The sequence below is a fragment of the Dipodomys ordii genome, unplaced genomic scaffold, assembly GCF_000151885.1.
Source record: "Dipodomys ordii isolate 6190 unplaced genomic scaffold, Dord_2.0 Scaffold24, whole genome shotgun sequence".
NCBI lineage: Eukaryota > Metazoa > Chordata > Mammalia > Rodentia > Heteromyidae > Dipodomys > Dipodomys ordii.
In genome coordinates this window covers 12,335,042-12,349,244 of record NW_012267240.1, presented here as the reverse complement: position 1 = coordinate 12,349,244, position 14,203 = coordinate 12,335,042, and the positions used below count along the sequence as shown (strand labels likewise).

Genomic DNA, 14,203 nt, shown 5'->3' with positions numbered 1-14,203 from the left:
GATTTGATCAGTAGAGTTGACTGTAAGAAAAGCTTAACAGGTTCTGTTAATTTTAAATCTAGACTATAAAATGGTTGAAATGATAACCTGCATTTGAGAAAATAAGTATTTCAGATAATTTGTTCAGTCACAGGCATTTATTTCTTTTCTTTTAAAACCAGTGTTACACCTTGAATGAAATGCAATACCAACTCCATTGTTCATTTACCAATAGGAACACCAGCAAAGCAATTCAAATACTCATCTGGGAGGAAAGGTTGTTTTTCTTCTTTGTAATTTTTTTCCCCATCTTACTTCCCCCTTCCTTATTCTGTAATTATTTGATTATCTCTTGTGAAGGTGGAGTTTTATAGTGAATAAAACAGTAGCTGGTACAGATGGGTGTTGAGTAAATAGTTGTGAAGTGAAAAATTGTAAACCTTTATATTTAAAGGATAAAGAAAATATTCTTTCATAAAACTTTGAAATTCTTTTCTCATGAAGAAACTGTAGACTCTTACAAAATAGAATTATTTTATTTTCTCCCAATATGTCCAACTAGGTAAACTGGAGTTTTGACCAAAAGTTGAAAGGGCAGATTATTGGCATCTAAGTTCTAGAACAGCATGGAGAAAATGGGAGGTGGCGGGGGGAGGGAGAAGGGAAAGAAAGAGGGAGGAAAAGGAGGGGGGGAAGACACCAAATGCAAGTTTGAGATTAAAAATAAAAGTTAAAGCCATAAACTCTTCTTATTACTAAGCTCTCTTTAAGAATAGATTAAAAATTGTTTTTATTAGTAATCGGGACATTAGACATTACTGTGTCCTGATTATTTTGTCCTGTGTGTGTGTGTGTGTGTGTGTGTGTGTGTGTTGTGTGTTCTCTGTGTTGGGTGTTGTGAGTTGTGATGAACAAGAACAAAGGAGTGGGAAGAAGGCAAAAGATGAAGGCTGAAATAGTTTAGACCAGGTTCTGATAATTTCACCGTATTTATGGATATACTGTGTGATGGTTAGTTTGTGTTTTCATAAATTATCTGGGTCATTTCAACTTTGTAATGCTTTGCAATAACCACACCATTCAGTATTAATGAATTTGTTTTTATAAGACATGTAGAAATGCTCAAGTAGAATACAAATGTACATTGGTCTAGCATCATCCTTCAGCTTGTAACTAAACTTGTTGGGTCATTTATCATTGTTTGTCTATTCAAATTGCTTTGCCACATGCTTCTACATAAATCAGAAACACAGACCTCTCGTTTTACTTAGCTTAGTTCTTATTCATTTTAGATTCTGCTTAAATAATATTTAACCTGTCTAAATATTGCAAGAAGTCACTAGCCTAAGACCATTTATTGTCCTTATCTCTCTTGCATTTTGGTAAAGCAAAGAACAAGTTAGTTATGCTTCAATTAATTAATACATTTTCTTTCTGAAACTTCCAGATTCTGAATACTGGTTTGTATATGTAGAATCGATTATTTAATGCTTTACTTACATGAGAACTTATAGGAATGGCACACGGTTTTGGCATTTTCTATATTACTTGTTATTTTCACCTCGGTAGTGTTTCCATATCTAGAATAACTGAAAATTTCAATTAGGTGTTTTTAAGTCCCAGTAAAAAGGAGACATAGTTGTTTTTGCTTTATGTGGGTGTTGAAGCAATTTTGAAAATGTGAGCTCAATGAATTTAAGACTCTTTTACTTTGAGTAGTTCTTATCTAGATCTTTTGGAGCAGAGAGTTTGGGATTGTGACTATATTGGGATTTTGGAAGATTTGCATCTTTATGGTGTGAAACCAAAGTCTTACCACAAAGCTCATGTATATTAGAATATAGTCTGTGTGATCCTATGTTGTATTTTGAATAATTATGTAATTGTGTGCCTAGAACAGTGTCATGCTGGAGTTCTCCACTTGGGTTATCATGTCAGCACTCAAAATTGTTTCAGATTTTTGGAACAGTTTTAGATTTCTGATGTTTGGATTAGGATTTTTTTTTTTTTGTCAGTCATGGGGCTTGAACTCTGAGTGTGGGTGTTGTGTCTGACCTCATTAGCTCAAGTCGAGCACTCTACCACTTGAACCACAGTGCCAGTTCTGGTTTTCTGGTGGTTAATTGGAGATAAGAGTCTCATGGATGTTCCTGTCTGGGCTGGCTTTGAATTACAATTCTCATGTCTCAGCCTCCTGAGTAGCTAGGATTACAGGTGTGAGCCATTGGTGCCTGGTTGGATTAGAAATTCTTAATTTCTTAATTAATTCTTACTTAATGATCCTCTGGCCTATTATCTGTTAGTAAGCAGAGCTCTGGGAAGGAATTAACTTGTCCAAGATTTCTTAGTGAGAGTAGGTAGTGCTTCTATTCTATCAATATTCAAATCTGATCGTTGGTGTTATGTCATAGCCAATAACATGGTGGTGAAATTTTGAATCTAACCATTGCCATTATTTGCAGAAATATATGTTTTAGATCATCAGTCAGTTAATTTGCTTCCTTCTTCATATGCTTAGATGAATTTTATCTAATGTATTTATACATATTAGTATTGGAATAATATAGTATTTGTATAATATTATATTATAGTATTAGTATAATATTAGTATAATAACAATAGCTTGCACTATTGTTTTTATCTTCTTTCACTGCCGTTTTACGTTTTAATATAATTATGACTTTAAAATTGTATGTATTTATGGGGTACAAAGTGACATTTAAATACATATGTACATTGTATACATTACCTATTATCTTTATTTTTATTTTATTAATAAGTAATAAATTGTTTTATTATCCTTTGCCTTTTCTGTATCTATTACATTTTACCTTTATTTTAATTATTAATGCATAATAAATAGTAAACATTTACATACATAGTAAATATATAAATAAATTAGTACCCTTTATTACATATAACCCCTTCTATTCAAGAGCATAAGCATTTTTTTGTTCCAAAGGAGCATTTCCCAATACAGAACTTTATTTTGACATCACATGAAATTATGACTTATGAAAAATGCCAATCATCTTTGGGTCACTTCAATAAAAATCACTTAGTGAGACAAGTTTAATTATTTATTTGTGCAAGTTCTGGGGCTTGAACTCAGGGCATGGGCACTCTCCCTGAACTTATTTGTGCAAGGTTAGTGTGCTTACCGCTTGACACACAGTGCTACTTCCAGCTCTTTGGTGGTTAACTGGTCTCAGGAGCTTTCCTGGCCAGGCTGCCTTTACACTGCAATCCTTAGATCTTAGCCTCCTGAATAGCTAAGATTACAGGTGTGAACCTAGCAACACATTTTTTTTTCTGTGTACATTTTACTTTAAGCTTTAGTCAGTTATTCATTACTATAATAAATACTGCAGATAGCAAACTTAAAAAGAAAGGTTATTTTTAACTTACAGTTTCTGGAGGTTTCAAACCAGTGTCTGTTGGTTCATGGCTTTTGGGCATGTGGCAAGTCAGTAAATCACTGTGGGGAAGTTGTGATGGAGCAATGTTCATCTCAGGGTAGCAGGAAGTGAAAGAGAAACAAGAAGTGGCTCTGGTAGAGCCTTGCAATGATCTAACTTACTTTTTTTCTTTTTTTGGTTGGTTGTGGGGCTTGAACTCTGGGCCTGAATGCTGTCTCTCAGCTCTTAAGCTCAAGGCTAGCACTCTACCACTTGAACCACAGCACTACTTCCAGCTTTCAAGTGGTTTATTGGAGATAAGAGTCTCACGGACTTTCCTGCCCGGGTTGGCTTTGAACCGCAATCCTCAGATCTCAGCCTCCTGAGTAGCCAGGATTACAGGTGTGAGCCACCAGTGCCCGGCTCTCACTTCTTCTTGTTAAGTCCCACTTCTTAAAGATTCAACCACCTGCAAATGACTGGGAACTAAACTTTCAACTCATAGGCCTCAAGGAACCTTCATAATCCATACTACAGAACTTTGTAAATATAATTATTTCCTTCCAGTGACTCTATCTAGGATGAGGAGCCAAACAATCAGGAGGTCTTTTAACTATTACATATTTAGCTCTTCTTTGCATATTTTGCTGTCATAGATGTTGGAAATTATAGTTTGGAAATTGAGTGTGATATTTATCATACATCATGATAGTTTGTTGCAACAATTCTATTTTAAGTGATGCTACATTGATTTCCATGGCCCTTTTAACATTAAGAACTGAATACAAATAAGTGTGATATAATTTATGATTCCAACAATCTGCTGATTGACTATAAAAGTGATGCTGGATTGGGGAGCTCATTAGTGAATCTTGATGACCTTTGATGTAATAAATTTCTCATAGCAGAACTTAAAAATTGTCACTTTTAGCTTAGAAACAAAAAAAGTCTCTATCCGTTTGTGGGGACCAACGAAGCTTACCAATGGCAGCTCCTTAGTGTTTGCTAAGTAAATTTTATAGATACATTCAACACAAATTTCCAGGGAACAATGTGTTCTTCAGCACATAGACTTTGGACATATATTCATTTACTTTCTTCTCACAAGTTAAGGTTTAACCTGTATTAACATTTTACAACAATAAAAGTTGAACCAGTATTCATCTGCTTTCGTTTATTTAAAATAACCACGTAGGTTTTTTAAAAAAATATAAACTATAATAGATTTTGCATAGGTGAGTCTGTAGAATTTCTGTATATAGGTAACTTAAAACAATAATGAAGGAATAGTTGAAAACAGTAAGTAAGTTTGAGCTCCATTTCTATGGAGTGTTACTGAAACTTAAAATGTTTATAAGAAAAGAACATGTTAAACATTTCTGATAAGATATACCACCTTTCATCAAATTTGAATCTTTTCTAAATCTAATTTTGTTTCAATCATCTATCTATCCATCCATCCATCCATCTATCTATCTATCTATCTACCTATCTATCTATATCTATATCTATCTATCTATCTCTATGTGCGTCTGTCTGTCTGTATCTTTAATCTTTCTATATATCTTGATCATATGAAGGATTTTTTGTGTTTTTTCCCCTTTCCAGGGTCTATATTATACACATAAGGAGATGGCAATATTTTTGTACTGATAGTTAAAAGCTATATGTAATTGTAAAATGTTAAAATTTTGGCAAGAGAGGAATCTGGGGATTAAAATTAAATGAAAGGCTTCATTCATCTGGCTGAAGAAATGGGAGGGTAATTCCATCAACAGAAAACTCAAAATTTTAAAGTATAGGCAAATGTGCAGCACCAATAAAATATAAAATTTTTAGAGTTGGAGGATCCCATGGATATGTGGCCTAAACTCCTCATTTTACAACATTCAACCTAAAAAATTTGTGGCAATCTCATAACTAGATATGTAGTCACAAGATCAGAGCCAGAACATTCTTTCCATCATACTATTAAGTTAAATGTAGCTTGAGAACTAAGCAAGTTCACTGTCTCAAAAGAGAATACTTTGAATGGAAAAATCTTGATACTGAAAATGTAATAGAAGTAGATTGTTAATGCACCATATACATCATATTGTGCATTGAGCAATCGTGTGCATTTAATTCCTATTTCCTTGGAAGAGTTACCATATAAAGGATCTTCTAATTTACATGGTGCCCTGAAAATTATAAATTATTATAAAAGGAGGGTAAATGCATAGACTATTATTATTGCAATATACCCATTGAATTTGATGGGGGAGCATATGTAATGGATATATAAATTTTGGTGAAGCATCAAACATGACTGATTAGATATGTACCATTCATGTCATTGCTATTATCAAAGAACTGATTATGACAGTGAAACAGATGTCAGAAAGCAATTACACTAAGAACAACATGATTACTACTGCCAACTTAATTCTAGGAACCTGTCTAGAATCTTTATGAAGAAACTATTTCCCTCAGTGATTGAGAATAGGTACTGGTCAGTGTCCTTTACTCATTACAGTTTATAAGAAAAATGACATTTCAGCATTTCTGATTACATGGTGCATGTGTCATCAACTTTCAATTCTTTCTAAATCTAACTTCTTTCCCAATGTTATTTATTTACTTAGGCCATACTGGGGGCCATGTGAATCAATAATATTTCAAAGCTTGGCTTAGGCTTCTTAGACTTATGTCTTTCTTAGATTTATAGATATTTAGTTGGACCTTTGAAATGAATAAAAATAAGTGCATATTCTTTATTTTTCAGGTAACCTAAGATTACCTTGTTAATTAGAGACTTCCATCTTCTTTTGTTAAATTACAGTGTTTTAGGTTTAATGTGTCATGTTTTCTCTTATCCTTTTCAAGTTATATAAGCAATCTTATTAATAATAAATATATAAATAAAAAATAATATAAATATATAAAAAATATACAAAATAAAAACCCTGTCAACCACTGATGAGCCATATTCATTTGATTAAATATATCTGTGTGTGTGTGTGTTTGTGTGTGTGTGTGTGTATGTGTGTGTGTGTGCTGGTCCTGGGGCTTGAACTCAAGGCGGAGTGCTAACTCAAGCTTTTGAGGTCAAGGTTAGGACTCTATTGAGTCATAGCACCATTTCTGGCTTTTTGGTAGTTCATTGGAAATTAGAGTCTCATGGGCTTGCCTCCCCAGGCTGGCTTGGAACCTTGATTCTCAGATTTCAGCCTCCTGAAAAGCTAGGATAACAGATATGAGCCACCAGCATCCACCTTCCCCTCGTCTTCATTTTTAACATTTAATTCTTACCTGTCCTCTCATCTTTATCTCATCTCTGATTCTATCGCTTAGTACCTGCAGGGAGAAGTCTATACCTTGAACCTTCTTTCCTCATTTGTGAAATGAGGATAACAATGTTGTTTACCTTGTTGAGTGGATTTGAGGTGGAAAAGAATCAAAATAAATGATTAGCAGGCTGGGAATGTGGCTTTGTGGTAGAGTGTTTGCCTCATGTGCATGATGCCCTGGGTTCAATCCCTCAGTACCACATAATCAAAATATAAATTAAAATTTAATTAAAATTAAAATTAATTAAAAATGATGAGCAGATTGACACATGTAAACAGACACGTCATTGACTTCCAGATTCATTATCTGTATTTTATTTTCTTGTACTACTATGATGATATGGACATTATAAACTCTAAAGAAAATAGAAATTGAAACCAACAAGGAACTCTAATGAATGAGCTGCCCAGACTCATAGTGGAGATCCCTGGAGAGGTGACATAGAAACATTGCCATTCTTATCAGAGTGAGATGGAATCTCGGTGTTGTTTTGATTTGCTTTTCTTTTATGGCCAGAGATGTTGACATTTCTTCATGTGAACCTGAGGGTGGAGTCCCATGGTGCAACTCCTCTGAACAATTAATTGGCAGTCCAATGAAATGCATGCCAAGGAACTGAGGCATGTTTTGTCTGAGAGGGGTAGAGCCAAAGGGAGGGACTGACGAATGGAGAGAGGAATGGTGGGTGAAAACAGAATAGTCACTAGCTGGGTGCTGGTGGCTCACGCCTATAATCCTAGCTACTCAGGAGGCTGAGAACTGTGAATCATGGTTCAAAGCCAGCCCTCAGGAAAGCCCATGAGACTCTTATCGCCAATATACCACCCAGAAAACCACTTGTGCCTCAAGTGGTAGAGCACTTGCCTTGAGCTGAAGAGCTGAGGGACAGTGCCCAGGCCTAGAGTTCGAGCCCATGACTGACAAAAAAAAAAGAAGAAGAAAAGAAAAGAATAGTCACTGTACCTATGTGACCATAGAACAGGTGAACTTGAAGGCGTAGATGGCGTTGAAATGGACCGTGTTGGGAGAGAATGTTAGAAGGGGTGACACTGATCAAGAGGGATGATCCTCATAAATTGACATGTTGAATAGCGTCTTCTTGGTACAACATTACATTTTTTTATTTTTAAAAAAGTATTTACTAGGAGAACTAAGATGGCTACACGTGTCTTCAGATAGTAGATTCTCTTTGAAGTTTCAGTTTTGGATAGAATTCTGAAATTTCTGTAAGTCTGGTACTTGTGAAGTGTTAGCTAAGTCCTTGTCTGATTGAACATATGAATTAAAAGCATCTTATGAGTTTTCTTTGAGGCATTTACATGGTCTGAGAGATACAGTAATACATTTAAATTCTGGAATTATTTTTAGAGTTTAAACTTACCTACTTCCTATTCTTGCCCTATTGGACGCAACTATATCCTCCATTCCTGTCTTTAGTCCCACCCATCCCTGCCTCATTCTACTCACTTGGATATTGAGCATTTAACCAGCCTGTTTTTCACATGTGCAAAGTCACAGCATAATGAACTGCCTTAATAAATAACACTCTCCTATACTGACTTCAACTCAAATGCATTCATTCCAGAGTGGAAAGGTTAGCATCCAAAGCTAACTCAAGCCAGCACCTGGAATATGTAGCAAAACTGTCTCAAAAAAATCAACAGACAAAAATAGGTTATTATTTATTATGTCCTATGTATTTGTTATATCTAGAACTTTGTGAATTCTGGGTATTGAAACCAGGAATGTAACCCTGATTTGTTTTGCTCCAATATTGGCACAGAAAATGTCTTTTGGCCATTCATTCCTTATAAGTGTAGGTGCTTGCTACAGCATAATGCAGGATTTTTCTTGCCGCAAGTTGGGTCTGAGATGTGGTTCTCGTGGTGAATCACCTTTACTCAAAATGTGGGACAGGTCACCCAACTTCTGTGCTATGTCCTGACTTTCTAGGTCCTTATACTACTTCTCAATTTCTCAACAGGTGTGCCGAGCACAAAGATTTTACGCATGTGCAGACAAATGGAAATAAATATGTAGGAATTTTTGTCTTTTTGTTACAACTTTAAGAAGGTAATTATGGTGACTTCTTGTCAGGTGAAATGTTAAAACCAAGCTGTGCAGAGTAGGAAAAAATTTATTGCAAGCAGCAGGCAAAGTGTAGTATTAAGCCTGTGCCAAGAGAAGACCAGATGTTGGCTGGGACCTACTAGGGCTCTTTCTCTTTGGTATGTCAATCATAGCGCAAGACCCTGGCAGTAAACGTTTCTGCCCAGGAAGTCATACTGGATCAAAGGTGATCGAAGTAGTAGGGCTGCCTCTATGGAGGCCATTTATTGAAATCCTTCAAAAGTCAGTTCTCTTTAGTGTTATTTTCAAAATAGCCATGCCAGAACATAATCACAAATGGCATTTGATTTTATGAGCCCAGTCTCTTACTTCTTGATTGGTACCTCAATTGTAGTCATGGCAACCACCCTAAAGAGTAAAATAGAGACCTAATGCTTGTGCCAAAAGTGAGTCATTGGATCTGGTCATGGTTAAAGAGACATTTTTTAGGGGAGGAGGAGAAAAATAATTATAGGAAGTGAGCATTAATTATCTTCTTGATTTTTCTCGATTCTGATGACTGAAGACTGAAAATGAGAGTGTTAATCAGTTTTATGTCACTACCACACATACCTGAGATGATTATCTTATAAACAGGAAGGTTTATTTTGGGTCATAGTTTGGAAGATTATGGTCTGTGTTCAGTTGGTGTTGTTTTATAGGCCTGTGATGGGCCATCCATCACAGTAGGATTCATGGTAGAACAAAATTACTTTGTGCATGGCCAGGTAGCAAAAGAAAGTGAGCAGGAAATAGAGCTAGTCTCACAATCCAGCTTGAAGACACACCACCAACCACCTAAACACCTCCTCTAGGCCTCATATCTTAAAGATTCCATCATCTCTCAGTAGTGCCACCTGGAACTAATTCTTTCAAGCAAGTGTCTGGTGGAGAGGGCATTCAAGATTCAAACTATAATTTTACTTCATTGCTACACTCTTAGGCAACACAAAAAAGATATTTTAAAAATTTGAACATTAAGATTTGTCATGTGAAAAGGAAATCCCTATTAATATCTCATGTTTTTTAAATAAAGATTTTGATTCCCTATGACTGTCAGTTGTGCAAGCACTTGTGGAAACAGGGATCTGTAGAATTTATAACAAATAGTTTGGCGTCCACCTTTGTGTATAGTTTGTAAATGAAAAATAGCTTCTTTATTATAAAAGGAACATTTATGGCAATAGGGAACTAAAAATGATCAAAAAGAATCCAAAGGTATGTGGTAATTTTATCGATATATATTATAAATTAGTGTGCACATATAGACAGGTATTCCCTCTGTTTCTCTCACGCAAAAACACACAACACAGAGATGAGATTGCCAATTTCAAAAATGCAAGCCTAATTCTACAAAATGAACTCTTAATATAAGATGTGATGTCCCAGTCCAGGGAATGTGGTAAGTTGTCATGAAGTAAAAAAGAAAATAAAGAGAAGTGTGGTAGGAGACAGTGCAGAGTAAGTAAATTGCAGTAGAGATTTTCAATATTTCCACCTAAAGGGAAATTTGCTTTGCATGTCTTGTGGGCATTGGATAGAGCCTGGGTATATCAATCGTCTGCAGTACTAATATAGTTCTCTCAGTTGTATTTCCTTGCTCCCTAAATGTCTTTCAGGTAATTTGATAAGCCTAAGGTAGTATAGTCTGTGATTGCTAAGCCGTTCTAGCAGCTTTCATCAGTATATTTTACAGCCTCTAATAGAGCAATGGTCAGGAGCATTATGCTGTTTAATGTTGATTTCACTACCTGACCTCATTAACATAATTGTTCTACTTGTCACTTTGCTGGTATTGCATACATTAGAAACATCCCTATCTCACCTGGGAAAAAATGGCACCTGCCTGGCTAATAGGTTTTTGGACACAAAACACACACACACATACACACATACACACACACACACACACACACCACAATTTGAATCAGAAAAACAACAAGTATATATTTGCTTCACAATAATCTTTAGTTCTTTAATAATCTAATAGTTCCTTTATTAAAAGTTTCCCTCCTTTAAAATATGCATCAGGAAGCAAGATAGGATCACCAGATACCAGGGTGTTAACCTTTATGTGGAAAATCTTGATGATGGTATTGATGACGAGCATCTCTGGAAAGAGTTTTCTCCATTTGGTACAATCACTAGTGAAAAGGTTATGATGGAAGGTGGTCGAAGCCAAGGGTTTGGGTTTGTGTGTTTCTCCTCCCCAGAAGAAGCTACTAAAGCAGTTACAGAAATGAATGGTAGAATTGTGGCCACAAAGCCACTATATGTAGCTTTAGCTCAGCACCAAGCTCACCTCACTAACCAGTAGATGCAGAGAATGGCAAGTGTACGAGCTGTGCCCAACCCCGTAATCAACCCCTACCAGCCAGCACCTCCTTCAGGTTACTTCATGGCAGCTATCCCACAGACTCAGAACTGTGCTGCATACTATCCTCCTACAGATTGCCCAACTAAGACCAAGTCCTCGCTGGACTGCTCAGGGTGCCAGACCTCATCCATTCCAAAACATGCCCGGTGCTATCTGCCCAGCCACTCCTAGACCACCATTTAGTACTATGAGACCAGCTTCTTCACAGTTTCCACGAGTCAGGTCCACACAGCGTGTTGCTAACACATCAACACAAACAATGGGTCCACCTCCTGCAGCTGCTGATGCAGCAGCCACTCCTGCTGTCCGCACCGTTCCCCAATATAAATAGGCTGCAGGAGTCCGCAATCCTCAGCAACATCTTAATGCACAGCCACAAGTTACCATGCAACAGCCTGCTGTTCATGTACAAGGTCAGGAACCTTTGACTGCTTCCATGTTGGCATCTGCCCCCCCTCAAGAGCAAAAGCAAATGTTAGGTGAAAGGCTGTTTCCTCTTATCCAAGCCATGCACCCTACTCCTACTGGTAAAATCACTGGCATGTTATTGGAGATAGATAATTCAGAACTACTTCATATGCTTGAGTCTCCAGAGTCTCTGCGTTCTAAGGTTGATGAAGCTGTAGCTGTACTACAAGCCCACCAAGCCAAAGAGGCTGCCCAGAATGCAGTTAACAGTGCCACTGGTGTTCCAACTGTTTAAAAATTGATCAGGGACCATGAAAAGAAACTCGTAAAGTATGGAACCAACCCAGATGCCCCTCAGTAGATGAATGAATCAAGAAAATGTATATATAAACCATGGAATTCTATGCCTCCATCAGAAAGAATGACATTGCCCCATTTGTTAGGAAATGGAAAGACTTGGAAAAAATTATATTAAGTGAAGTAAGCCAAGTCCAAAGAAACATAGGTCCCATGGTTTCCCTTATTTGCAATATCTAGTATATGTCTGAGTCAAGCAGAAAAGGTCAGATAAGGTGATGTTAGGGAAATGAACCCTAAGATATGAACTCAAATTTTTTTCTTTCATGCTATTGTTTCTAACACATTTATAGGATTATTTATTTGTTGCTTTGTATGCCCCTCCCCCACAGTATAACCCCTGCTTTCACTGCATTTGATGTCGGTACAATTTGTGGAGGGGAAGGGGAAAGACAAATTGTTTAAATAGGGATACAGGTGGACCCATTGCAACAATGAGATGTACAAGTTGTTATGTGGAAAACGAACTTTACAACTTTGGTGCGGGGAGGATTGGGGGGGGTGGGGGGAGGATAGGAAGGCATGGGAAGGGGAAACAAAGGAGGAGGCTACAATGCTTGATAAGAAATGTACTCATTATCTTGCCCATGTAATTGTAACCCCTCTGTACAGTATTTTCACAATAAAAAAAAGGAAAAAAAGAAACTCGTGCTTCACCGAAGAAAAATATCTAAACATTGAAAAACTTAAATATTATGAAAAAACATTGCAAAATATAAAATAAATAAAAAAGGAAAGGAAACTTTGAACCTTATGTACCCAGCAAATGCCAGGTCTAGAAAACAGTGCTAGTTCTAGATTACTTGATTTTAAACAACAAAAAAAACTACAAAAATAGTAATGTATAAAATAAATTAATGTTTTATAGACCCTGGGAAAAAGAATTTTCAGCAAAGTACAAAATTTTAAAGCATTCCTTTCCTTAATTTTGTAATTCTTTACTGTGGAATAGCTCAGGATGTCAGTTCTAAGTAACAGAATTGATAACTGTGCGAGGAAATGTAATTTGGATTATAAAATTCTTGCTTTAATAAAATTCCTTAAACAGTGAAAAAATGCATCAGAAGTCAGCTGAGTTGTTTATAGATGATAGGTTTTGAGAGTTAAGAACCTCTACTCTTCTTATGGGTTATTATAATTAAAAAGCAAAATACAAAGCAAATTTACTAAAAAGATTAATAAACTCATGGGTGTTTAATCATGAAAGACCCCTCTAATCTGTTTCTACATGACCACCACTTACACACCCCGTACTGAGATTCTAAAGCAAATAATGTGCATTTGAATTGCCATCTGTTAAATTCTTTATAAGAGCCATCAAAGCATGCATTTTAAATAAAATGTCTTGTATACTGCGCTTCTGGAAAGACATGAATCCTAATGCATTTTCCAATAGCTGAGAAGAAAGCAAATTGTGGCTCACTCAGAATTCTCCAAAGAAACCCTAGACTGAAAGCTAAATGAAATATGAGTTTTCCTTGAAGCTTATAGTCCTTTGCTGTTGGCTGCCACAGACAGGTATCTTCTCAACACAGAGCATACCCTCCATACCATCAGATTACTTTCACAAACACTTGTTGAGTACTTACAATATTAAAAACATTCAGCTATTTAACCACAAACAATGCAAAGAATAATAAGACCTACCCTTTGTTGATGTATTAAAAAAACATTAGACAATAAATTATTGGGCAAAGACATAACAAACAAAGCATTTTATGACATTAATAATAGTTACAAATAATGATGTTTCCATAGTACTATGTTTTGGAACAATGGTGAGGATGATCATTCTTTTCAGAAATGATAAAGTCCAAAAGATTGCTTTTCTCTTGATCCAATACCACTATCCATAAAAATAATGTTGTTTAGATTGCACTTTCCATCCTATCATTCAATACATATTTACTTTTTGACCTAAAATGAAAGAATTTGTAGCTGGGTGTGTTGGCTCAGCTCTGTTATCACAGATGGGAGGCATGCGTAGAGACCAAAGTGTGAGGCCCTATGTGAAAACCAAAATAAGGCAAAATTGTCTGGGGGATATGGCTCAAGTGGTAAAACCCCTGTCTGGCAAGCATGAGGCCCTAGGTTCAAACTCTAATACCATCAACCCCCCAAAAATTTAGTTCTTGGGATTTGTGTTGTTTCAAGTGTGTTTTTCATACTTATAATTGTTATTTGTTGGTAAAGATTCCAGTTCTAGAACTTACTCTACTAGGCCTGCTTGGGTTTAGCACTCATC

General features: G+C 36.2%; 1 protein-coding gene and 1 pseudogene across 1 annotated transcript in view; both read left to right on the top strand.

Annotated features, from left to right (window-relative positions):
- Positions 1–14,203, top strand: part of Plxdc2 (plexin domain containing 2) — a 394,422-nt gene that overhangs the window by 12,439 nt on the left and 367,780 nt on the right. The window lies entirely within an intron of this gene.
- On the top strand, positions 7,708–12,628 carry LOC105984381 (annotated as a pseudogene).